General features: G+C 40.6%; 1 protein-coding gene across 1 annotated transcript in view; it reads left to right on the top strand.

Moving 5' to 3' along the window:
- The window catches only part of PGCKA1 (PDCD10 and GCKIII kinases associated 1), a 103,641-nt gene that overhangs the window by 36,157 nt on the left and 39,971 nt on the right, over positions 1 to 27,513 (top strand). The gene's annotated exons all lie outside the window — the stretch shown is intronic.

Raw genomic sequence — 27,513 nt, 5'->3', positions numbered from 1 at the left:
CCTTAATACAGAGAATGCATTAAGGTGAAAAACCCTCCAGCCTCTACAATCACTTTAAGAGGGACACAAGCAAGGTAGGCTTAGTGACCTGACACTCTCCAAAGTGTCTGTTTCTTCATGACGGAAAGGATGGCTATAACTCTGAATTACTTGCTCTGAGACAAAGACTCCAAAAGTATTGGCGTAAAATGACAGACAGGCAACTAAACATTTTCTCCATACTTCCTTACCTGTACATTAGCTGTAAAATAATTGACTTAATATTTATTATTATTTCTACACATGATTTATATAGTGCCAATAATTTCTGCAGTGCCTTATTTCTAAACTTCTGTGATTATTTTCACATTTACCACATATTAGATGAAGAGTTGCCACGCATGCATTGAAAACATTGTCTAATTTGTTTCTTTGAATTTACCCTCTGCGATATTCTCCCATCAACTTAATCCCATCAAATAATTGAGAATGACTCCAGGTGGCTACAAATGCCAAGATTCAACCTTATGAGCCTAATCACTACAGGAATAATACATAGGCGTGAAAATTTCTGCTTTGATAACACAAACCCTAGTAGTTTGCTTGTCTAATGTAAATAAATGAATGATCTTTATTTCTTAAATAACTTGTGGGAAAATTAGTAGTAATGCTTTGTAAACAGGTCCATTGCAGCTCCAAGACAAATAACAATGGAAGTACATTGCAACACACAAGGGTGGAAATATGCCATCATATGTAAACAATTACTACCTTCTGAATATTTGTGGCTGGTGGTAAGAAGAACAGGCATGAATAGCTAGGCATAGTATTTGGCCACCCAAAAAAATGTTTGTAGTTTAGCACACAATGCAGTACACAGGAATGAAACATTGTTTAGCACTACCCCCACAGGAGCCACTAGTAGATTTGGGCCCTCTGCTCTTTATCTGGTCCTAGCTAGAGCTCCACTAATACTGGTACCACCAGAATACCTTGACCGGTATTAACTCCCGGTGACTTTAGTCTACAACTTTGTGTCTTAAAGTGACCTCAGCCTGCAACCCCTGCAAAATTAGCTCCCGGTAGTAACTCAAGAAAGATGCACACCAATTATGGTAAAACAAATGACCAGGTTGTATTAATGGAAGGGAAATGTTAAAACAAGGCAGCAATTTTCTGATTGAGCAATAAATACAGTGAATCAACACAGTGACAATCAGGGGCGGACTGGCAACTCATGGGGCCCCGGGCAATAGGGGACTATGGGGCCCCTGTGTCCTTGCCCAAACTCAAAAAAGCCTATAAAAAAGTACCAGGGGCATCTCATGGGGCCCCCTACTGACCCCGGGCCCTCGGGCAGTGTCCGAGTTTCCAAAAGGTCAGTCTGTCCCTGGTTACAATACAGTTCTGAAAGGTACCCGTTAAAGCATAGCCAACTATGTCCTGCAGAACCAAGAGTATAAACAATAGCCCTCAGACCAGGAGATTTCTCCCCAAGTGAGAACTGTAGGGTAAAACAATGAATCAACTGGTTAGCTCACTTCTGGGCTCTCAGTCAGAAGAGTCTAGGTTTAAGCATCAGCATCTGGTAGACCTCCTGCAAACCTGTGTTTCTAATAGGATAACAGGATATGACACTGTCTGAGAAATGAGTTCTTCTGCCGTCTTAGCTGGGGCTCTTTCCATTGGTGCATAATGCAGGGTACTGTCACTTTAAGAGGTGAAGTGAGTAAGATAGTTATGTTTCTCAAGTCAGGACTGTAGATGCAGTTCACCTTAAGCAATGAGAGTTAATTTTTAAAAGAATAGGGGTTGCAGGCTGAGGTCACTTTAAGACACAAAGTTGTAGACTAAAGTCACTTTAGGATTCTAAGTTGTAGGCCAGAATGCTTTAGGGATTAAGCTGTGGGCAATGTCACTTTAAAAGGTTGGATCTGGGATATACTTTACAAGGCCAACTCAATCTCAGTAGCAAACACCCTATGTGATTGCAGTAGATGCAATAACATAGAACTGAATCTGCCTGGCATGGAACACAGGGTTTATCAAGTTCCACAACCTGCAGGCAGGAATCACGAGGGCAGGTGACTGACAGAAGTCTGTAACAATAAAGGACAATGGTGTATTGATGACACAATAAAGGCCTATGCAGAAGAATGTCTCTAAGAACTTGAGGAACTTGAATGAACACAGTATGAAATGTAACTGACTCTGATGATGTGTGTGTCAGTGACTCTCTCAGCCAATCCTAGGCAGCAACCAATGAAATGATGAGCATCTGTTGGTGGTGGGGGGCCATCTAACTGGAGATGCGGCTGTAATGGCGGCGACCTTTGCATTCCTGCAGCTGTCAGATCTCCCCAGGGTGGCTTTTTTCACTCGATTCTCAGCTTGACAGTGATCCCTTAAGCTTCTCCAGCCTCACTGCGAACTCAGGTCCAATCCGATCTGGTCCAGAACCATGCATCTCAACATGAGCTCTCCAGCCCCCTTTCCTCTTATACAGTCTCTCTCCAACTCCCCCCAGTCTTCCCGGGGTTTTACTTTTATAGGCTCCCGCCCCTGGGTGATTGCTCATGGATGCTGTATTTCAATCTCACGCTCCCTCAGCATGGGTGTGGTCCTCGTTCTGTGAATGCTGCTGCCTACAGGTGGTTGTGCCAAAAAAACAGCATTCTCACCACTTGTCAAGTCTAAGCTCACAATCTGCAACAACCTGATTTGCTTGAAACTGAACTCTAGGTAGTGTTCTTTCATTCTTTTTGGCCACCCTTGTTCCTGTCAGTAGGAGGACTTCTAGTAGCAGATAGTTTTATTGGTCTTAAAGAAGTAGAAGAAGTAAAAGAAGAACTCCGGGCAACATTTTCCCATGCAATGGGGCTGTGCCCGCACTGCATAAGTTAACGGCACGTTTTGTCCAGGAGCGTACAGAAAATCTATGCTTGCCCTATCCTCCGGAAAACCATTGCCCCCCGCTTCCAAAGGAAGACTGTTCCTGCCATCCTCATGTCCACAGTCATTCTATGAGCATGATGACATCAAGAACAGTCCATTCACAAGACCACTAGCTTACAGGGGGAGGAGCTGCGGGGACTGAGGATCTGTGGATTAGTTAAGCATATCTCCGCTCTGCCATCCCCTAGACAAAAATGACTAGTTAACCCATGTAGTGTGGGCACAGCCCCACTGCAAAGGAAAGTAAAACTTTTGCCAGGAGTTCTTTAAGTCTCATACACAAGATGAGAATAGACCCTGGTTGAGAAACCCTGTATTAGAGCATATAGGTGTGAATCCAGCTTCAGCCTTCACATAACTAGTAGATGAGTAATGTCTGCTTTACTTTCTGTTAGAGAAATGCTCATCTTTGCGTGAATTGGAGGGGAACCCTTCAGCTTTGCTTAACTATCCCAAATAAATTGCTTACATGGCCAGGGATTTCCCAGCTATGTAAGTGAATGGGGCCGGTGACAACACTGGTTGTTAAGGACTTGGCAGTTACCTGTCGATGTCAATTTGGCATAACAATCATTATCTTCAATAAGGGGCAGGCTTCTTGGCAATTTTAGCATTGAACATAGTTACAGGGTTTGATTGGAAATTAAAAATACATTGATGGGGGTATTACTTATGTAAAAATGAAGAAATGGAAATCTCATTGCCTCATTTTTTTATTTCTTTTCTGACAGTCAGTCTTAGTTGATGTCACTGTTCAGATCTCATATATATAATTTCCATTTAATACAACCACCTTTAAAGTAATACAACTTTTTTAAATACAACTTTCTTCCTAGGTACCCCAGGACCCCCAAACCTGGACATGTTAACAGGGAAAACTTTCTGTCCCACCTATCCCATAATGCAACGCATGTGCCTCACTGACCTATAGAGGTCAATTTACTACATTTTATGCTCATAGTACTTAGTAAATAAGTACAAACTGTATTTGTCCATTTTTTTTTTTTGCACATGAATTGACATCCGAAGTGAACACAGCTTCAATTTCTATAATAAGCTAAGTTTTGTAAAATGACCCTCTACTCCTTTAATACATTTACTCTGCAGAAAGATCACTACTTTCATATTTTGAGACAGTCAAGAAGCTAAATAAAAAGCTTATGTGCATGCTAAAGTCCCAGAGTTATTGCTAAAGTGAACCTGTTGCTTTTCAAAAATCCGAACAGCCACACTGTAATAGCAGAGGATGACTATTTACCTGTACAATGGGTAATGAGACATTTTGCCTACTTGTAGAGAAACCAGCAGGCTGTAAACTGAAACATTTAGGTTTGTAAAATAGCATTTCTCCTGCTGGGCATCATTGTTCCTTCCTACATCACTACAGAACTTTGTGTGAAAAGCCTAAAATTGTTATGTGTCTAAACCAGGGTTTCTCAACCAGGGATCTGTGGAACCCTAGGACTCCTCCAGAGGTTGCTAGAGGTTCCTTGAGCGAGGAGAAATTTCTGCCTTTCAGATAAATTCTCACTGACACCATTGATCTTTTTAGCTATCCACAATGTGGTAATTCTTCTCAATGACCACAAGAATAAGGAGCATTCTTCCCACTGACCATCACTCTAATGTATTATGAGTTGTAAATATAGTAATTTTTAGCAGGGGTTCCCTGGGATTGGAAAGTTATTTCAAGGGTTCCTCTGTGTTGAAAAGGTTAAAAAGGCTGGTCTAAACCCTACTGGTACTGGGTGTTAGGAACAGGAGCATGAAGGAATGATTTGCACAAGTCCATCCACTTTATTAAAATGAGTCATAGCTCCTTTTTTGGATTTGTACTGAAATTGAAATAAAATATGTGTATTCGACTAAGCTTTGTTTGGGAATGTTTTTCTATTAGGGAGAAAGTACTGAAAAATACACTATACATACATTTAGGTGATATAATTTTATCATATCAATAAAAAAAAGAAACCTTCCAAAAATAAGGACTGAACTAGTCAGTATTATCTGATGACTAGAAGAAAAAGACTATAAAATGCTGCTTATATTACTATAGATTATGGATCTAACGAACTGGTGTTAAAGATTAGAAAACAGTCATATAGAACCCCAGTATCTGTAAATAAACAATATGAAATGAACAATAATTTAAGTAAAAACTATTAATTATGGCAAAGGTCATTTGGGGTACTTATGTACATCTTTATTACTAATGTCTTTTAGTATAGGAATATTGTCTATATTGTAGAATGTTATGCTAAATTGGTAGAAACTCATTCTTAGAAATCGGATTAAGGAAAATAATTTTAGGAGAAATGGAAAAACAAAACACAAATATGAGTCCTTTATAATGATTTGACATAAGTACCCTAAGTTTACTTGCAGAGTGATTTCTTATTTTATCAAATTTATTTTCTAATTGAACATATTTGTGCACAAGATGGATTAGACTTTTAGATTTAGTATTTGTGTATTTTCATTTTGTCACTCTGTCTCTTTTTAGACCCTATTAATATTACTATTTATAAGACATATATTTCTCCATTATAAAAGCAAACTTTACCCATACCAGTTTGATAATAATTATAGTTCTTTAACAAAAGAACATACATTCTACATTAGTAATTATGCTACCAAAATTAGTGTGTGCTGTAAATTGCCTCCAGCATTGCTCCTGTTTCTTCTTGCTGGAGGAAGCCCAGAACAGTCACTTCCGTATTGAAAACTCTCCCCTCTCCTTGGTCTCAAAAACTGTATGTCACTTTTTTCATTTAAAATGTGTACATTTCCAACCTTGATTATATGCCTTGGTTCAGTTAGAGAGAAAGGTTGCAGAAGCTTTACAATGCGGAAGTTCACATGCTGCTGAGAATATCAGGGAGATAAAATAAGACATAACTCTTGTAAGTATAACTCTTTTGTGTCCCCCTGGCAGCAGAGTTTATCCTGTCACCTCTCCTGTTTTTTTTTTCTAATCTCTAATCTGTGTTCCTTCAGCACAGTCTGTGTCATTCCAGTTGCTTTCTTCCCCGTAGCAACGGTAAATCCTAAAGCTGTCAGCTGATCGGCCTCTAGTGGCTCTGGTTTTAGGCACAGTGCCGAGAATAGCAATCAACAGAGCATGTGCAGAGCAGGGTGAGACAGTGTATTACTGGATTATAAATTACATAGGTACTTATTTTTATTGTTTTACATAGCTATACCTGCAAAAGGGGCCAGCCTGAAGTGATCTATCAGGACCTATTATTCTGACTAAAGTTCCACTTTAATTATGAACAAATACATTTTAGTAGTATTGTCTTTTATTTTCCAAATAAGCAGAAGCTGTTTTCTTTTTTGTAGACTCTGTTCACACCTGAGAGAAACTGCCGCGTCGTGTTTTTAGGGCATTTTTATAGAGATTTTTGGAGCAGCACAATTCATTTGAATTTGCCTCCCTCGACTCCAAAAATGCGCTAAAGTAGGTCATGTACCAAATTTTGGCACTGAGCCAGGAGCGTTTTGTGACGGACGGTTTAATGCATATATACTTTTCCCCTGCTGATGAACAAGAAGATCACTCCATAAAAGGCCTGTATAATAATAATAAAAGGGTGTAAAAACAAAAGTGGATTCATTAAATATATAATTAAATTTAAAATCAGCTCTTTTTTAGCAGTATTTTTCTACAGTATATATCTGTAATTATTAGATTCTAGTGGTGTGTGGTTGAGGCACAACATAAAAAACTGGTTTACAGACTTATCCGCTTAAACACATAAACATCCCAGCTGAGGTTTCTGCGAACTGCAGTGTGCATGATTGGCAGTTAGTTGATCCATATGCATTAGATTAAGGTGAAGTTATGCATTTAGTGTGATTAGTCAGTTACTATACAATCTAAAATGTGCCTCTGATCACATCACTGCTGGATTATCATTGCCAGAAGAGTGTAGCAGTAGATGTCTTATTTCACAGAGTCGTTTTCATTCCCAGCAACAGTATGTACATGTGTGAACAGCATTAAATAAGAAAAACTGCAGTCTTTCCATTTCTAGTATTTCTTTAGACCACAGTTTGCCACTAAGAGCTTTCTGAAATTTCGTAGAGTATAAAACAGACTATTTTTCAGTAGCTGTCTCATGCAGAGAGAAACACAGACATAATAGTAATGTCTCAGCTGTAATATATAAGACCTTTGTGATTGTCACATCTATTGCTACAAGATCCATAACCTTAACCTTTTTAAAGTCAACCTCTATATAAACTCATGGTTGGGAATATCATGTATTTTTAATCCTTCTATTTTTAGTTATATATCTTGCTGGAACATACATTTTCATTGCATGCTTCTGTTCTTATTGTGCTTAGTGTGGCTTTTTTCTTTTTATCCTGTTAAAAGCTTTGACCTTTTGCTATCACATATGAGTGGAGTGAACAGAATGCAGGTTGTGGACCTGGAGATTTATGGCTTTGTAAAGCTCAGTCTTAAAGATCCAACCATGTATTTAAAAGCAAGAAGCTTGTGATTTTTCGCTCAACCCTGGCCTGCCTTTCTACTTTCACTTCTTACTTGTCATAATTGAAAGTTGTATAATGCATCCCACAGGGATCCCATAGACAGAGCGCAATTTTACACTCCATGGGTCGGTGATTTGTCAGATTGTGTGCTGTATGAAGCTGTTATCACAATCATCAGCAGCCTTTACACAGGACTGCTAACAATGTATGGGAGTTTTATTGTTATCTAAGGGCCTGGAATGGTTGTGTACTTTATCCACATGGAACTGACTCTGCATAGGAAAACATTTACTTTGCTTGCCAAATTATTGCAATATGATAAATCTATGACTTCATGGATGGTAATCTGTTATACAGAGGCCCGGTATTACTTTCCCAACACTTCTTTACAGCTAGAGTAAAAAGTTGTGACACAATGCCTATGTCCAGGGGCATATTTACCACAAGGCAAACATGGCATTTGCCTAGGGTGGCATTTTTCCTGAAGAAGAGATGGAAGAAGGGACACACACGCAATGGGAGCCAGGTGAGGTCCGAGAGAGACTGCGGGCTGCTTGATGGTATATGCAGAGTGCGACTCTCGTTCCTGTGGATGTCCAGAGCTGTGAAGGTGAGTGTCTTTCTCTCTGTCGCCAGGGGGGTGGTAGTGGAACGGTCTCTCGGGTGGGGGGGCAAGAGTGTTGTTGGTCAATGTCCAGCTCTCTTCGCGGGAGGGCTAAAAAGGGGTGGTGGTGTTGGTCAGTGTCCACGGTGGCAGATGATATTTGTGTTGCCTAGGGCAGCACAAAACCTAAATACACTACTGACATAGTCACTGAATGAGAAAGTTAAATGATATGCAGATACATAGAGCAATAAATAGCAGGCCTCCTATTAATATTATGAAATATTTAAACTGGGAAACTTGGTTAAACTTTTTTTATAGGGGGGATAATGGTTTAAGCCTTTGTCAGATTTGTATAGTTGTCTGGTTTCCCCTCTCATCCTACCCTGGTAACTGGTGCCACAGGAAGCAGGAGAAAATCTCTCTGGGGGACACAGACAGCAATCAAAATGTTTTTTTCAGTTGAGTAGACAAGGTTTGGAAGTGCAGGTAGGTTTCCATTACTGTTTGGGTCCTCACTTGGGTATCCTGTTCAAGTATATTTTGCCACTAGGACAGAATGTAATTAAAATATTACACTTTTTTTATTGTTTAGCTGGAAATTCAAATACATGTACCAGACTTGTCCAAGTCTTGAACAAATTTCTGCCTGCAGCAAACAAAGCTTACATGCAATAGGCAGTGGAAAGTGTGCTTGGCACTGCGACATGCAACCTGGTTCATACAGAAGACGCATTTGATTTAAGCAAATTGATAAGGATCAGGCATTGAATATCTTCAAAGAACCAGCAAACACAAATGCTCCTGCACTTGGGGATGGACTTGATGCAGGCTACAACCACATTAAGAATGTCCTGGAACATGCACACCTTGCTGCCCTCAAATAGAACGGGGGGAATCCAAATATACTGAATGAGGAAAGAACAAACAGAGGGCGCACAGGCCTAGTGCATTACCATAAAAAATGTTTAATAAGAAATAAAGTAGGTGGTGTGCTCAAAAACGACAATAAAGTCAAGGCACATCATAAAAGAACAGCTGGGTCAACACCGCACTGAGTAATAGTCCGCAATAGGGAGTGTAGACATCCAATAGGCTGACGCGTTTCGAGGACTTGCCTCTTCCTCAGAGCCCATGCTTAGTGGTTTTAACAGTTAAAAAGGGGGTCTGAGGAAGAGGTGTTGACCCAGCTGTGCCTTGACTTTATTGTCATTTGTGAGTACAACACCTACTTTATTTCGTATTAAACATTTTTTAATGGTAATGCACTAGGCCTGTGCGCCCTCTGTTTGTTCTTTCCTCATTGAATATCTTCATAAAGGGACAATACAAAGATTTTCTCACCATCAGAAAAGCTCCTCAGCATACACAGGGATCACAAAGAATGTTGTCAGGCACCAATCATTACCTCCTCTAGGAAAAAAAACAAGAGTATGACTTTGTGTCTTTTACTGACACAAGTCAGCAAAGCTGGAAAGAAGAGTTCAAGGATGAGCTGCGGTTTGACCGTCTGTCCTTTTTTGTGAGATATCTGCTTCTACAATGGCTATTTTAGGCCGTAGTTTTGCATCTGTTTCACTCTTATTTCAAAGCGGTACTTATCTGTTGCCAACCTTCAAACGTTATTAAACCCAGATTATGAAAAACTCTCATTACATGTTATATAACAGAGTATGCATACTCATAAAGTCACTAAAGCATGCGTTTTGTGTAGAGTGAAACATACTTGGTTGATCCTGCCTTTAGCTGCCTTGTCCGTCTTCTCTGTGTCCCCACTGCAGCCTTAGATTGTGTAGACCAGCTGTTGCCTTCTACAGAGCATGCCCCTGTTTTAGTTCCCTTTTAAGCTCTTCATTTCCTCCTTTTTTCTGTGCAGCCCATGTGACTAAAGAATCGCACATGTGGGCTTATGCACAGTGGTAAAGGACACTCCCCTCCCTTCCTCCTCCTCCATGTCCTCCTATTGCTAAACACTATGGAAGCAGGATATAGTATGTTGATTGATTACTTTCACAAGAAACTCACAAAAAAGTGTAGTTTTAATATAAATCAGTATTAAATATATTAAATGTAATTACTAATACCTGTAAAGTAAAATTAAAGGAGCCTTGGATGCAGATGCCATCTGAACAGAATAAAAGCTATTGTCAATCATCTTTGAATCATCTTTTACACTATATTAATGTGCAAAAACGACACATTTGATGTTAAATAGTTTTTTTATGGAGCTGTAAAACAGTTTTTTTTTATAGTTATAATTTCTTTGAAGTGATCGCTCTTCTGAATCTGTTCTGAATCTGTGACCATCACAACACCAATGACAGCTATGCAGATATAGGAATTGTATAGAGCATACATCAGCATAGTAATAGAAGCCGCTCCCAAAGATCTTTCATGCAGATGCCAATGAACATATAAATATTATGCAGGAATAAGGTACTTAGATGATTAAAAAAATATATACAGAGGCGTGATATATATGATGTATGTGAATTAATTATGGCAATTAACACTTCTTTGTTAAGTATCCCTTTAAAAGTAAGATATTTCATATGAAGCTCCAAGCGAGATCAGGCTCCACACTTCACAATCACATCCCAGGTGCTGGCCCTACTGCTCTCTACCAAAGCAAATACTGTAACTATGCCAGCAATGGGAATACCACACACCAAAATGCTACATAATATTTTTAATTAACAAGCAGGAACAAGTTATATTCTGACATATTTTGCACTAGGTACAGCACTTGCTCAGAGAGAAAATAATATTCTCTTTAATGTTTCAGTGAACATATCTGAATTTAAAGGACTTCTATCACACAATATATCATGTAATGATAATGTTTTGTATTTTTATTTTACACACCCCAATTTATATTTTTTGAACTATTACATGCACACTTTTGTCAGGCTGTTCAGAAAAAGTAACAGTAAAAAGGGATGGGACAAACTATACCACTACTAGGGGTCATTATAATGGTTACTTTTTATTAACATAGTTTAAAATTTCTGTTTAATAGAAGGAGTTACCGCAACTACTCAATCGTCCCCAGCAGTATCACATATTTATCTTACTGTACATACAGTTATGAGCAGGGCTATTTTTCTCAAAGTATAGGTGCAGGAACTCCCCACTTCCAAGTCACCTCTTGACTCCACCCTCTACCCATCGTTCCTTGGTTCAACCCCCTACCCACCTCCCAGTGCTGCCCCTTTTATAGAATACAGACCCAGGTATCATTTTGTGGTGTTAAGTAATTTGTATGGAATTTGGTAATGATAGCAAGACAAGCAGTAATATAATTCCCCTGCACCAAGCAACAATAGAACCCCCCAGCAACAGCCTTCCCATGAACAATGGACCCCCCACAACAAAATAACCCTCCAGCAACATAGATCCCCCAACAGCAACAATAGACACCCTCCACAAAAATATGTCTTCTTCAGCAACAATAGATCCTTCATCAGCCAGCATCAACAGACTTTTTAAAGTGCATGTAAACCCTGGACTTAATGGACTTTTTAGTGTATTTGGTATCATGCCAATAATAACAGTTCCTGTTGCAGTTTGAGAACACTAAGCCACTGCCTCACAATTAGCATCAGCATTGTGATCCCACAATTAAATGAAAAAAAAAGGATATTTAGTGGGTGTGATGGGAAAATTTTAAAAATGGGTGATGTCTTCACTGACTTGTTTTTGTAAGCTCTGGAGTCAACATCTTCATCCTTTCTTCATTATTAGGTAAGAAACTGATCCAGACCGTTAATGCAGCCAATTATTATTATTATTATTATACAGTATTTATATAGCGCCAACAGCTCGCTCAGCGCTCAGCCAATAAAGTCTCACTTTCATGATTACGTTAAATTAGTGCCATATTTGTGCAGAGAGGCTAGAGAGGATGGCCTTAGAGCTTGCTCCTTCAAACACAAGTCAATAATGGCAGCACATTTATGTTTGTCCTGATAGTGTGCATTTACAGTGGAACTATAGCTTATACAATCATATGGAGAAGAAAGGGTCTCTGGTTGGCCGCACATTCATAAAATCACGTTTGTTGTAACATCTTGACAAAAAAAAACACCACAATGTAATCGCGGGTGGGAAAATAGCATTCCAGCTAACGTCTCACGCTAAGCCAAACGCTTATTCATAGCTTACACAATAATGATGTTCTGTACAGGTATTGAATGCTTTTATATGTTTTATTTATTTTGCTTAAGTAGAATTTTTTGTACTGAAATTTAGTAACATATTGGGACACGTAGCAGGTACCAATAATTATTGGCTGCTGCGCTTTAATTGTTCTGCCCAGGTTTTTGCAATTAACGGTTTATCTAGCTTACTTGTGTGCAGATATACCTGTGCAGATTATCATTATTGTATGAGCTATGAATAAGCGCTGGTCTTAGCATGAAACTCGGTAGCTGGAATGCTCCCCCCCATGATTACATTGTGTAGTGTTTTTTGTCAAGATGTTACAATAATGGTGATTTTATTGATGTGTAGCCAACCAGAGATGCTTTCTTCTCCATATGATGTGGATTGCAATGAACAGGGCCAGCACCTGCTAGTGTGCTAGTGGAGGTGGTACAGGGAACTGACATGGAGCGGTGTTTCACTTGTTTCTTATAGTTCATACAATATCATTATTATTACTATACAGGATTTATATAGCAACAACAGTTTGTGCAGCATTTTACCATGTAAAGGGAGACATTATAGCAACAATACAATTCAGTACAAGAGGGTTAGGAGAGCCCTGTTCCTGGGAGCTTACACTCTAATAGGGAGGGGCTGGTGGAACAAAAGTTAATAGCTGTGAGGGATGAACTGATGGGAGAAATAAAAGATTTGGTTATGAGCTGAAGGCAGGATAGGTTTCCCTAGAGAGGGGTTTTCAGGGGTTGCCTAAAAGTGCACCGAGTAGGAGATAACCAGACAGATTGGTGTAGGGAGTTCCAGAGGGTTTTCAGGGATCACCCAAAAGTGGACAGAGTTGGAGATAGCCAGAAATATTGGGGCAGGGAGTTCCAGAGGATGGGAGAGACTCTGGAGAAGTCTGAGGAGATGAGCATGGGAGGAGGAGACAAGGGACACCACCCCCCATTGACTTCTCCATCATGTCCAACAACGCCACCATCAAACCCGCCCCGCAGGCCAGAGTACTTGGTGTCATTCTGGACTCCAACCTATCCTTCCAGCCCCAAGTCCAATTTTTAACAAGCTCGTGCAGACTCCACCTCCACAACATCGCCAAAATCCACACGTTCCTAACCCCAGAAACCACTAAACAGCTCATCCACTCCCTCATCATATCATGACTCGATTACTGCAACTCCCTCCTTACTGGCCTGCCTCGCCGCTGGGTATCCCCGCTTCAGTCGATCCTGAATACGGCAGCCAGACTCATTCACCTTTTCAACCGCTCCATCTCCGCCACCCTCCTCTGCCAATCCCTCCACTGGCTTCTGATTGTGCAACGGATCAAATTCAAAATCCTAACACTGACGTACAAAGCTGTCCACCACACTGCCCCGAACTACATCACTGACCTAATATCCAAGTACCACCCAGCACACACACTCCGCTCCTCACAAGACCTCCTTCTCACTAGTTCCTTGGTCTCCTACTCCCATGCCCGCCTCCAGGACTTCTCCAGGGTGTCACCCATCCTCTGGAACTCCCTGCCCCAACCCATCAGATTATCACCTACTCTCCTCTCCTTTAGGCTCACCCTGAAAACCCATCTCTTCAGGGAAGCCTACCCCACCCCCTGCTAACTTGCCGACCTCCTCCACTCTTCCTACCACTCCATCCCCCACAGCTATCTCCTCCTGTGCCACCATCCCCTCCCTCCTAGATTGTAAGCTCGAAAGAGCAGGGCCCTTGATCCCCTCATGTTTTGCATTGTATTGTTATTGTTCTGTCACATGTTCTGTCCCCCTTTGTAATGTACAGCGCTGAGCGAACTATCGGCGCTTTATAAATACTGTATAATAATAATAATAATAAGGGAGCTAGAGAGCAGGAGGTCTTGGAAGGAGCAGAGAGGTTGGTTTGGGTAATATTTGCAGACAAGATTGGTGATGTAGCTCAGGCCAAAGTTGTAAATGGCTTTGTATGTTATTGATAATATTTAGAATTTTATTCGCTGAGCAATGGGAAGCCAGTGGAGGGATTGGTAGAGAGGGGGGGTGGACACTGAACGGTTGGTAAGGTGGATGAGTCTGGCAGCAGCATTCACGATAGACTGAAGAGGGGATAAGCTGCGTTTAGGTAGGACAATGAGGAGGAAGTTACAATAGTCAAGGCGAGAGAGATAATAAGGAAGTGAATAAGATGCTTAGTGGTTTTAACAGTTAAAAAGGGGGTCATTTTGGAGATGATACAGAGGTGATGTCTACAAGATTTGGACAGAGATTGGATTTGGGGCTCAAAGGTTAGGTCAGAGTTTAGAATTACACCTAGTACCCTGGCACGAGGGGAGGGACTGATAGTTGTATTATTTTGATGGCCAAGTGAGAGGATGGGGCTTGAGTGGGAGGGAATATTACAAGCTTAGTTTTAGAAAGATTGAGTTTCAGGAAGTGGTGCAAAATCCATGCTGATATGCCAGTTAATAAGTTAGTAATGCGAGAGGAGACATTGTGATTTCACCAAACTGTTTCACAATTACAAATGGCGTATGTATTATTCCATCATCCCTTTCCTTGCTATCACATTTTTATTTTTTTGGTCCTTGTTCCATAGACCTAAATAAACATTTGCAGACAGTCAGTTACTGGTATGTACAAACAGTTCTCACAGTCAGTCTCTCATGACTTACACTTTCTGTCTACCTTGGACATTTATGTTCTTTATAACCACTTTAAAATACAGTAGTACTATATGCTTCTTGTGAAACCACAAATATCTCAATGTTTATTCTTTGCTTTTTGGTCAGTTTTCTTCCAACTGAACCTGTACAGAGTGATTGATAAGCAAATGTTCCAAAAACATATTTGTACAAAATGGTTTAAAGTGGTCACATAGAAACAGTTTGCATTGTATGAACAATTGCGCCACTTATGATGATAGAATGTGATGAGCATTAGCGACAGCAACATTTGCCTATAGAACTTTAGTTGAGAGGTCAATGAAAAATAGCGTTAGTCACTATTAAAATAGAAGAAATTAAGCTTTTAACCCCTTGTCCTAGATGTGAGAGGAAACAGCTCCAGCTAATTTTACAAGTGCCCTGGGGTAGTTGTACCTTGGGTTCCCTCAAGCCTTACATGACTTTGATAATGTAAATATAATTTTTGGAACTAGTAATACTCCAAAAGGGTGAATAATAACAAGCATCCACCATAACAAAAGAACTCCAACCCCCACTTATACAAACACTATCTAACAACTCCAAGCTGTGATACTAAAAACGAATAAAAAAACCCAAAATGAATAAAATATAAAATGTTATATAAAATATAAAACTAAATAAAAAAAACAAAGCTTAGAAAGAAAAGTATTTTCCAAACCAAGCCAAGGCGTCCCTCCAAACATCTTCTGTAGATTCACACAGCTTCTTTTTTTTAAAAGAAATTCAATGACAGATATAAAATACCCCTACTTAGCCCAGTTATGTAATCATTCCTTTGTGGTCACCCTGTTACCACCTGGTCACTTGCAAGCAATACAAACCCTGTAAAAGAAGAGGCAGAATTTCTGGCAGCCAGTGTGTTAAAGTGTCATTGCATCATTGCTCCCTGGCCACTGCAGGTTATTGACCCTTTAGGGTGATTCCAATACCTGCTCCCCCACCACACACAGTGGTTTCTTCTTCTGGCTTATATGTCCTTCAGTGACATATGAGCTGGCAGGAGGAACCATTGTTTGCACTAGGAGGAGCAGGGAAGTGTGGAATACCTGCAGCAGCTGGGAAGCTGCATCATTTGAAGACACAGGCCTCTAGAAATTAAGTATAGTTGAGCTTGTTTACAGGGTTGTCTTTTTATAGGTCAATATGTGGTGACAGGTTCACTTGAAACGTATTTAATATAGGGTCACTTTATACTTGCCATCTGCAGTTCCTGCACAGCAGGATTTTGACTGGGATAGGAAAGGATATCCCTGTAAGCCAGTAAAGTTTTTCAACCATTCATAGTATACAGGTTGGTAGGAAGGAAAAGCACAGGATTGTCTTCATTGGTGTGTTTTGATCCTGCACTGTCCAATGCAGGCAGATCTGTCCCAGAGCAGTGTGTGGTAACAGAGAATAGTGTAATCTGGTGATAGGTCTCTTTTAGCAGAGCCCTCCTCTTGTGAAGTCATGGGTGAGTCAATGCCCATATTCAAGCCAGGCTGGGAGGAGCTTTAGTGCAGTCAGGTCTTGGGATCCAGAGGCCCCACCAGCATGCAGATGTAGTCAACTAAGTGGAGGCCCTGGACAGGACTGGAGGACAAGAGGAGCCAGGACAATAGCCAAATGTAGTCATTCTATCTCTTATAGTGGTGGAGGCTAGAGCAGGTTGCAAAAGGCCTTTTAGGCCAAGCCAAGTATTACTTAAAAAGTGAGGCTATTCTCGTAGAGGACCAGGGAGAAGTATACTAAAGCAGAGGTGAACTACAGTGATCTTGTCTCAGGAACTATATGCAAGAAGTTGTGAGCTAGGCACAGATAGTCTTAGGCAAGTCAGAGTGAATACTAATAACCTTGGGAAGGAGAGGCTGAGTAGGGGAAGATTGCTTAATATTGTGCTGGCTTCAAATGTGACTGCTCTGGATCATCAACTATATGTAATTTACAAAGTAATGACAAGTGACCCTGGATAGTATATCTATGTTATGTCACTGTAAATGCCATCAAGTAACATCAGTAACATGCAGCTACTCTCTCTTTTTTGTGGACATTCCTTTCTTTGGGCTAATGGCCAGGAATGACATGGGGAGGCCTCTGGCATAGAGATGGGCACAATATGGTGGAGATTAAGGCTTCAAGCAGGACGGTTGTTGTTCAAGCAAGAAGAAGCAGGGCAGGGACTTGTGCTCCTTGCACCACTACGTGGCAAGCCCCCTTACAAGCTGATAGCGGTGTCTGAATTGGAAAGCTTGATGGAAAGAATTACATTTTTCTAGCAAGAAAAACTCCTCACAACTATGTATTTCAAATGTGAATTTAGCTATTTTCCTACAATTCCCACTTTAAGTGAGGTTAGCTGCTCTCCCTACTGTGAGGCTTACATCCCAGAATGGGCAGGAAGGCATACATACCAAGCATTTTAAGGACCAGAATTATAACCTATCAAAAATATTGTATTGGAAATAATGCAGTTTGCAGATTCTGCAGTGCTTTCCTTTTCATTTGGTGACCTTATCAGTATTATATACATTTTCATTGTCAGATATTTGTCTTTTATAATTCAGGTGATTTATTTCCTTGTCTGCATTTTTTTTATTGTGCCTTGTGCTAATATATAAAGAAACACTGCTGATAATAATGATGGAACATTAGATGCTAATTTCAAGGTCCACAGATAAATGATTTGGAAGTGAATGGGTACCTTAGAGGAAAGGTAATTTACAACAGCGCTTTTCTGTTTGATGTGCTCAGTCAGATGGAAGTCGAATGTCTCTAGATGTTTTTTTGAAGTCACTCTGCAGTTATGGCATTAGAAATGTTTTCATGGGAAAATATTTGATGAAAGGTATGTTAAATCACTGTAGCGGACAATATGGAAATTGTGACAACCCCGCAGTGACTCATTAGAAGATTAAAGGGGCTCCCTCTGTATTATAATATTAATACACAGAATGGTCATTCTGGGCAAGATAATATTGCATTGTGCATTCATTTGCTAATTTCAAAGATATGATTGTTAACAAATTTAGACTAAAAGTTAATTTTAGAATTATGCAATAACTAGCTGTCTATAAAGAATAAGTGATAAAACTAATGATATATAATTATTATTATTATTCAGTGTTTATATAGCGCCAAAAAGTTTGCTCAGCGCTGTACAATATAGTGGGGGACAGTACATGAGACAATACAGTAACAAAACAATAAACAAGAGGTTCGAGGGCCCTGCTCTTTCGAGCTTACAATCTAGGAGATAGATAAAATAATGAATTTTACAATACAGAGTTTTAGATTAGGACATATATATATATAGTCTGGGTTTAACATGAAGGAAACATTTTTCATATTCTACAGAAGACTGCAAAGGACCAAACTTTTTCAGTTGTGTTTGTTCCTAAAGGTACATTGCATCTCATTTAAACGCCAACCACATCTTAGTTAAAGTAAATGTAAGCCCTAATGTAATTTCATTTAGTTTGCTAAAGCTCTGGGTATCATAAACAAATGCTATTTTTAGAAATGTAAACCCTATAGAAGTCTATGGATGGTGAATCTTGTTATTCAATTCCGTCCGTTTATAGGAATAATATGCAAGCTACTGACATACAAAAGACATAGAAAGCCAGACACTGGGTTGGTGGACATGCACCATTGCCATAGTTAAAATAATACTGTACATCAGGAAGAGGTCTTTCCATGTGGCTTTGAGGGTTTCATTGAAAATACACAAACACTTTAAATTACAGGCTTGGTGGAAGCTTTAAGGCTGTACATGATAATGTAGAACAGGCTGTCCCTGATTTCATTGATGCAAAACTGTCCAGCTGATGGCCAATTTCTATCAAACTCCCATTAGTAATTTAAAGACTGTACTGTAGATGGCACAGCATCAAAAAAGCCAACAGCAGCAAATTTTTTAATGAGGGAATATGTGGCCAAAATGTACTAGAGACACAGAGAGTACAGGCAGGTGTTTTACTAATTGGGAAACTGCAGAGAATACAGCAGTGTAAAACTGTTCAGTAGGGCTGGGCTTCATGTTCGAGTCGAACATAAATTTGACTCGAACATGGGCCGTTCGTGTGTTCATCAGTGTCTTCACTACTAAAATACCGCATGACCTAATAATATAACTCATGTGGTATTTTAGTAGCTGTGCGATATCTTACTACATGCTCAGAAGCGGTAAGATACCGCTTAATCAATAGCCCCTGTTCGAAATTCACAGTCGAACGTTCAGGAGGTTCAAATTTTCAGCCACAAACCGAACAGGGGGGTGTTTGGCCCATCACTACTGTTCAGCAGCAGGACATTTGTAACAAGTGAAAATTGGCCGAGTTGTTATAAAGACACAGAGCACAAACAAGTTTTTTACTACACAAATCAAAAGAAAGTACATGATACAGCTATGTAAAATTGGCCAGAAGCAAAACATTTTAATTTATTTCAGGTGCTTATATAGGGCCATCAATTTACACAGCGCTTTACATATATATATTGTACATTCACATCATTCCGTAACCCTCATGGAATGTACAATCTAAGGTCCCTAACCCACATTCATACATACATATACTAGGGCCAATTTAGACAGGATCCAATTAACCTACCAGCATGTTGTTGGAGTGTGGGAGGAAACCAGAGTATCCAGAGGAAACCCAGTCAGGCACAGAGAGAACATGCAAACTCCAGTGAGGTTGTGCTGTGGGTGGGATTCAAACCTATGACCCTTGTACTGCAGACAGAAGTGCTAACCATTTAGCCACCATGTTAATGAGCTAGACTAGGCCAAAACGCACTAGAAAAAAAAATTAAGATATCTCTAATGATACAACCATGTAAAACTGGCAAACAGCAGGACAATTTTATTCACCAATAACAGGTATAACTGGTGTATGCCTAACTTTTAGTATTACTATGAGGATGGGGGGAGGGGGTAAATGTGGTTGATAGATATAGTTTGAGGTAGATTAGGTGCATGTTGTTCTTGCACTTAGTTAGAGGTAAGTCGCAGCACTTAGGTATGCTGCGAACCAAGAACAAATGATTAGTATAAAATAAAAACTAATAAACGTGCAAAAGAAAGAAAACACTTGCGGCAAAAATAAAGTTTGCTGTGAAAGGGACAGCACTTAAAGTGACCACTGACCTCAAATCAACCACAAAATTAAATTAAAGACAAAAAAATCCAATAATAAGAACAAAAAAAGAGAGCAAATAAGTTGACTGCTTAAACAACAAGTGATCAGAACATTTTCCTAACTGACCCTAATCACGTCTAATAGGCTTTGTCAGCTTCTCATTCCCTTGCTCTAGAGCAGCATCAATACACAGTCACTTTGATTTTTTTGTGCCCTGCTTTTTATATTGAGGTGACTGATTTACCCAAAAATTCCTTATTAATCCCTTATAAGCATCCTGGTAATAGTGTAAAGGCAATGCAGTGTATTATATGGTATAAAATTCACCTGGGTGAATTTTGAAATAAATTCATTGGGGCTGTGAATTTCAAACCCCTGGGATCTGCTGCAAAAACATGGTAGGAGCTGACGTGAACCTCATCACTATTTTTCACAGTGGGTTTTCAGCTGGTGACAACAGTGGACCATGTTTGCATAATGTGTGTTGGCATGGGCATTTGTAATTGCCATTGAAAGTGCATATGGCAGAGTGACAACACAGAATACAGAATAATTAGGAGACAGGGACAGAGCATTGTCATCCTACAGGAAGCTTCTGAACAAGGACCTTCATGGTATGACCATTGGGTATTATTTGATGAAAGCTGCAGATTTAAATATTGAAAGCAATGTTCTTTACTATGTTAAAGCTTAAATTAGATTTAATGTTTTGGTTTGCATTCACTTCACTCCAGTTTTCCAGTTTTCCTTCTCCTTATCTCTCTCTTTCCAACAAATTCTCAGAATACCAATACTGTCCATTACACTTAACCAGGTATTTCCAACATCCCCTTTTGCATTGTTTTAATTATATTACCTGAGTATAGCTGTGTTTATAGGTATTATGCATTGTTTTTAATTATATAAGGTAAGGGTACCAGTTATCATTTAATTTGTGTCGGAGGTGAACACCTTACCTGGCCCAGCTTGTGGGTCATCTAGTTATTAATATATTATTTTTTATACAGAATTTATATAGCACTAACAGTGTGTGCATCACTTTACAAAAAGAAGCCAGTACTGTTACAATACTATTCAATACAAAAGGAATCAGAGGGCCATGTTCATTAGAGCTTACAACCCTCTACTCTATAGATTCGTGCACTCCCACCTGAACATCACAGGTACAGATGTGCCTTTTGTACTCATGGAGCAGACAGGCAGTTTTGTGAGCTGGACCAGTTTTTTGTGTGTTTTTATTTTGTTCATTGTTGTTAGTGAGGTGCTGATAGGCATACAAACTGGTGTCAGCATAGCAAAGGCCCGCCATTTTTTTGATGGCCCCCTTGTTATGGGGATAATAGCTCATGTTCCAGGTATGTCTACCTATAAATCCTTTCAACTGATGTGGTTGAATGCTTTTTTATTGGGTATTTCCCCAAATAATGTAAACAAAGGAAAAAGTAAATAAAACAAGTTTAGAAAATCAACCATTCTAGGTAATCTAGATTTGTGCAGGGTGATTCGTTCTCTCTCTCTCTTATTAGTATCTTCATGTTCCAGCTGCACTGAACCCAGTCTGTAAGTGGGTTGGAATTGAGCTAAAGTGCTGCCCCGGACAGAAGGGTAGGTGTTAACCTTAGTTTCTGGGATTTTCTCTTGCCGGGCTTTTTGGGCCCAACCCACTGGTCCTGTGCCTATAAAGAGGGAAAGTGGTCCAGAGCTGGGATGCTGAGCTCTTCCTTGGAGGTCGTAGCTCCTCGCTACACTGCTGGCTGCTGACATCTTGCTAACTTCTAGGAGCCTGCCCTGCACTGATGTGGGGGATGCAACCTATGGACCTTTGAATACATGGACTCTACCTTTGGAGGTATTCTGGGGCAGCGCATAGACTGAGCTGTAATTAGTGATGTAGGGGCAAGAACTATTGTATTACACTGTAGAATTTGTTATGCTCGAAGTCTTTTCTTAAGTAAAGCATTGAAACCTTACCTTCTGCCTGGTCTGAAGGAGTGCAATGTAAGTATCTGGCACATTTTTACAGCTTTGGGTCACTAGCATATTGGGGTATGAAGAGACGGCATTTAAGAGACATCCTGGTGAAGTGCAGCAAGTGGTTACCATGGGTAATGGAAGTCTACAATCAGTTAATGCAGCCTATCGGTAGCATGTAGTTTACATTGTCTCAGGTGGAATAGCCTCTAGCATCCAGGGAGATTTTGTCAGCACTCCTTCCTCCAGCGGTCTGTCTCCCATAGCAAAGGGAGCGGATTTGCACCACAGGGGTCCCCATTCTGTACAGAAGTTCGGAAGTTTAAGAGTCAAGTCATGTGCATGTATGGATCTTGCGCTAAGTGCACAGGGAGGCCCCATTCTGCTACTGGGAACGGTAGTGGAAAAAGCTGGACAGATGGATGTGAACAAGGCTTAGTGTGTCCCTTCCTAATTGCAAGTCTACAATGAGAGTGTACATTGTCACAGGGACCCGAGGGTTAACTGGAGAACAGTTATGGTGCAAGTGTACACGGTGTACGTTCATCTCTAATAGTGGAGTCCCACCTTAAGATTGAGTATTCCCCAATGGTGGCTTCGGCCTTGTCCCAGGGCATTGATGAAAAAGTAGACATTTTGTTATATGGCCTAGCATAGCCCAGAAAAACCTACCCTGGCGACAATCCTCTTATGTGACCCAGACTTGGCGAGCAACGAGTTAATGGGAACATGGAGGAAAGCTCCATCATCACCTGCCACCCCTACAAGCCCCCAAATGTTGTTGCATTTGACTTTTGCTGCACATATTCTGAAAGCTAGAATAAGCTGGCTGGGTTCAGGTTCTGCATCAAGCCGGAAACTTTTGTCTATAAAAACAACATACAACTACATGTACGATATAATTGTATATTCAACAGCTATTTTATTTCTTTTATGTTCAATAGTGTACATGTCTCTGGCATTCCTATTATCACGTGAGGTTTAAATGACTGTTTGTAAGAATGTGAGCTGTCCATGTGCTAGCACAAAGCATGTCCAGAGTCCTTTAGAAAAAATGACATTGTTTGGAGGAATGTGCAGTGAGCTCTAAAACTCCTATTTGGCTGTGAATAAGTGTATGATATAGTCTGTGCTATGGTATTTCATTTATGCTTATTTATTGATATAACAATGGTTATGCCAGTTTAATTATATCAAATAAACAATTGTGATACATTATCCTTCCTTAGGTTGAGCAGGATTACTAATAAAATACAAGGGGTGTTCAAGTCAAAGCAGGACTTTTGAGGTTATATAATCAAAGAACAGATTTCAAGGAGTGAAAACTGCATGTATTTTTCAGCATACTCCTCTGCTACATTTATACACTTATCCAAAAGTTTAACCCCTTCGCGCCGGCGCCTCCTGGCTCTTTAAGAGTTTCAGAAGCTTGGAGGCAGGGCGGGGTTTAGGGTTATGTGACCGCCGTGACACGCTGTCACGGCGGTCACATGCTCGGGAAAAGTCCCGATCAAAAGAGGAGATCGGGACCTTTCCGTGAGTACCGGACATGTGTGCTGGGAATGCGAGCTCTCGGCACATATGTCCTTTTTTAATAGAACGCAAATGTGTGGCCACTCGGCGTCTAGGCCCAGACGCCGGGAGGCCGCACATTTGCGTTCGGCCGGCGTGAAGAGGTTAACGAATGCCTGGAAAGCTTTGGCATAACAAAATTTGTCAGTACATCTGAACCAACCTAGGACAGCCTGCTTCACTTCGTGATCAGTGCTGAAATGCTGACCACAGAAAGATTTGTCTTTTGTGCAATTACATGACAGGTCATGCGTCCATTATCCAGGATCATGCATTCCGCGTGCTTAATGTTTGCAGGAATGACTGCTGTGGGCTGAGAACCACCACAGCCGGAATAGGCACTGACGGATGTACGGCCATCTTTGAAACCTTTACACCATTCAAATATCTTACTGCGCGTTTCATCACCGTACTGTGTTTGAAGTTTTGTGTAGATATCCGCAGTTTTTTTTGCCTTTTTTCACAAGAAACTTCATCACCACATGCTGTTCCATGCACAAACCAACACTGTTGTCTGCCATCTTGATTAACCTCCCTGGCGGTATTCCCGAGTGTAGCTCGGGGTAAAGTTTCAGAACCACAAGCGGTAACCCCGAACTACACTCGGGCTTACAATGCGGTGTTGCTCAGGGATTCCCTGCAGCGCTTACCTTGACCTTCGCTCCCACGATGTGTCCCCTGCAATGTCCCCGGCCATCTCCTCCGGCCAATGCCGGCATCCGGCTTCCGTGTTCCTGTCCCTGTGACGTTGGGACGTACGGGGGCAAGAACCCGCGGCAAATTTGAAAGTTTTAAAAAATTTCATTTTTTTGTAAACAATTATTACATAGCAAAATATTGCTGTTTCAAAGCATTTCACATACATTTTGTCCCTACTGCTTTGTCCTGTGCCCTGACTGCATTTTGATTGTTCTTTCTGCCTGGAAACTGAGAAAAGTCCATGGCGTCCAAAAAGCATCCCTTTAGGTCAAAATCGGTTTTAGACCAGCTAGAGTACAGCGATAGTAAATCAGATCCACTTGCAGAATTGAGTGATAATGATTTGTGGGGAAATTCGTCATCAGACACTGAAAACAATTCTGCGACTTTGCTCAGCAATGTGCGAACTTGGCGCTATATTTCAAATTTCAGTATTTTTGGTTTGATTATATTATTGAATTAAATGTATTATTATTATATTATTTTTATGATTATTTATTAAATTATAATTTATGATTTCGTGTTTCAAGTTTTATCATATCCGGAATGTTTACTAGACTCTTGTTCGGACAGATTTCAGTGAGTTATTCCTAAAAATGACAGGCCTACAATAAAAAAATACATATTTCCATGCGAAATAATGGTACCGCTTTCAGCACCAAAAATCTGAAATAATCATACCGCCAGGGAGGGTAACGGTCTCTAGATTGGCCTGCAACATGTGCACTGCCTATCAGTAATAGGACACACTTAACACATACTACTGTGTGTGGTACCACCACGCTAGCATCCCTTTTTATACCTGCAAAATGAAAAGTCCCAGCTTGACTTGAACGTAAAATGTTCGGTGAATGATTGTGTTCACCTCTCCCACAGAAAGATTTGTCTCTTGTGCAATTTCCTGACAGGTTATGTGTTAATTATCCAAGATCAGGGGTACCACGTGCTGAATGTTCACAGGAATGGCTGCTGTGGGCTGGAAAGCACCAAGGCTGAGATCATCACTGACGGACGTTCAGCCATCTATGAAACATTTACTCCATTCACATGTCTTATTGCAGCTGAGCGTCTCATCACCGTACTGTGTTTGAAGTCTTCTGTAGATATCTATGGGTTTTATGCCTTCGTTCACAAGAAACTTCTTCACCACAATCTGTTCCATGCACTCACTAACACTGTTGTCTGCCATCTTGATTAACAGTCTCTGGACTGGCCCGCAACATGTGCGCCGCCTATCAGTAATCAGACACACTTGCCACTTACTACTGCGAATAGTACCACCATGCTGGTATCCCTTTTTATACCTTTAAAATTAAAAGTCCAGGTTTGACTTGAACGCCCCTCGTATATCGTATAAGGGGCATATTTATAGAAGCAGATATCTGAGATTTAGGAACTGTTTTCTGCAGGAGAAACTTCCAGGGTATGTCCATAATTGGTCAATTGAGTCAACTGGGAAGACCAACCCAGGAGATGTCATTCAGTATAAGTGAAATCAGATGTCTCAGCACCATTCATTTTGCATTGCTGCATCGCTGGACAACTCAATTGACAGTGGCTCTAGAAAATGTTGGGACTTTTTTTTTATTAATTGGCTTGCAAAAAACATTACAATTTTCTTTTTTTAGGAATGAGTACCCCTTATTCATTTGCATTGGTGGTACGATATCTGGGGGCCCCCTTATTGTTAAAGGGGTTTTTCAGATTTTTGTAAGCCCCACGCCGCATCATTCCCCCACAGCCACTGGGCCAGGGTTGTGGGGAGGAGGGCTTTGTCCTCACTGACATCAGGACAAGTAGATTTTCTGGGGGGTCCTCCTGCTAAGGTGTCCCCTCATGTTGAGGGCATGTGGCCTAATATGATTAAGACAGGCACACGTCCCATTTTTCTGGCCTGCCAGTGTGCATGATTAAAAACAGTTTGGTATGCGTTTAAGGGGGGACACAATTTTTATATGTGTTTTTTTTGTGCTGTTTGCCCTTAAAATCCGTACCAGACCTGAAGTGCCTGATATGAATTTTAAGGGAGACTTCAATGCCTCATTCCTTTATTCCTAATCCCCAGTTCACAGCTGAATGTACCAAGCATGAGTCATCGATTGTTAGGATGTGGTGTGTGGGCTGCAAGAGGCCTACAAGAGGGTTAATGTGTTTTTCTTTCTGTGTTCTTGTTTTTGCAGTCTGTGTTCTCAAGTTAATTGGGCCAGCTAGGTGCAAAGTGATACAATATCTATGCAATTGTCCTTAGGTTGACCTATGATTTGGGGGTAACTGAGCAGGAAGGGTTGATGTTTTTTCCACCATTTTTAGCAAGGTTACCAACCGCTGAAGATCATACCATATAAAAAGGGTTCACTTAGTGCCCTATAGAGCATTGCGTGGGGAAATACTGCCAAAAATATAGGGTGGTCACCCCTTTGGGGCTGGTGGGAACCCAGTCAGGGTTCCCCAGGGGGGTCTGGATTCTGGAGACAGTTATAGATGTATAGCTTCCAATCATGAATTTTACTGCCTTAGTGAATTAGCACCAAATCATGGACTCTAAGGGACCGTCTCTGCCTTTGTGAATGTATTGCCTAAATGGACTTTTGCCTTGAAATGACTGCTTTATGAACTTGCCATCTGCCTAAGGTACAGTCATTTTTATGGGGGACTTAGAGGACTCTGTACAGGAATGTAAGAAAGATGTCTTGAGAACTGTTTCTGTGTTATTCTGAACTATCTCAGTAAAGAATCTTTATTTGTTCACTTACTTTGCCTGGTCTGAAGTCTATTAAAGTGGTGCATGCACAGCATATCAAAAGAACAGGGCTTACATCAGGGGAATGGAAAGTTAGAGAGATACAGTACATAGAGGCCAGTATGTAGGATGCTGTCTAGTGTAGGCTATATTGCCGTTGCTAGAGACAACTGTATTTGTACCATTTGCTTAAAGCAGCCAACTAGCCACGGAATGGGTGACATGGAAAAGGCGAAGGTCACAATGGTAGTGAAGAGGGTTAAGTACTTGGCACCTTCACTAGCAGCCAATTCGCCACTTTCTGGGACCAGATCCACAGCACAGAGCACTTAGGAACCCAGCCTGGAGTCACGGGAGTGATGGAGATGCATGACATACCTCGGGAGAAAGAAAGCAAGCATGTAGAATAGAGAGAGAGATTGTTTCCTGTTTCCAGTAGCAACAGTTGGATAGGTCACTGGGAGAGAGGTGACAGGAATTGCTGGGCTGTCGGAGACCGCTACAGGCT

This window comes from Staurois parvus, unplaced genomic scaffold (genome assembly GCF_062004578.1).
Source record: "Staurois parvus isolate SC_StPar_1 unplaced genomic scaffold, SC_StPar_1.0 ptg000204l, whole genome shotgun sequence".
Lineage (NCBI taxonomy): Eukaryota > Metazoa > Chordata > Amphibia > Anura > Ranidae > Staurois > Staurois parvus.
The sequence above is the reverse complement of the archived record's forward strand: the minus strand, read 5'-3'. Positions and strand labels throughout refer to the sequence as shown.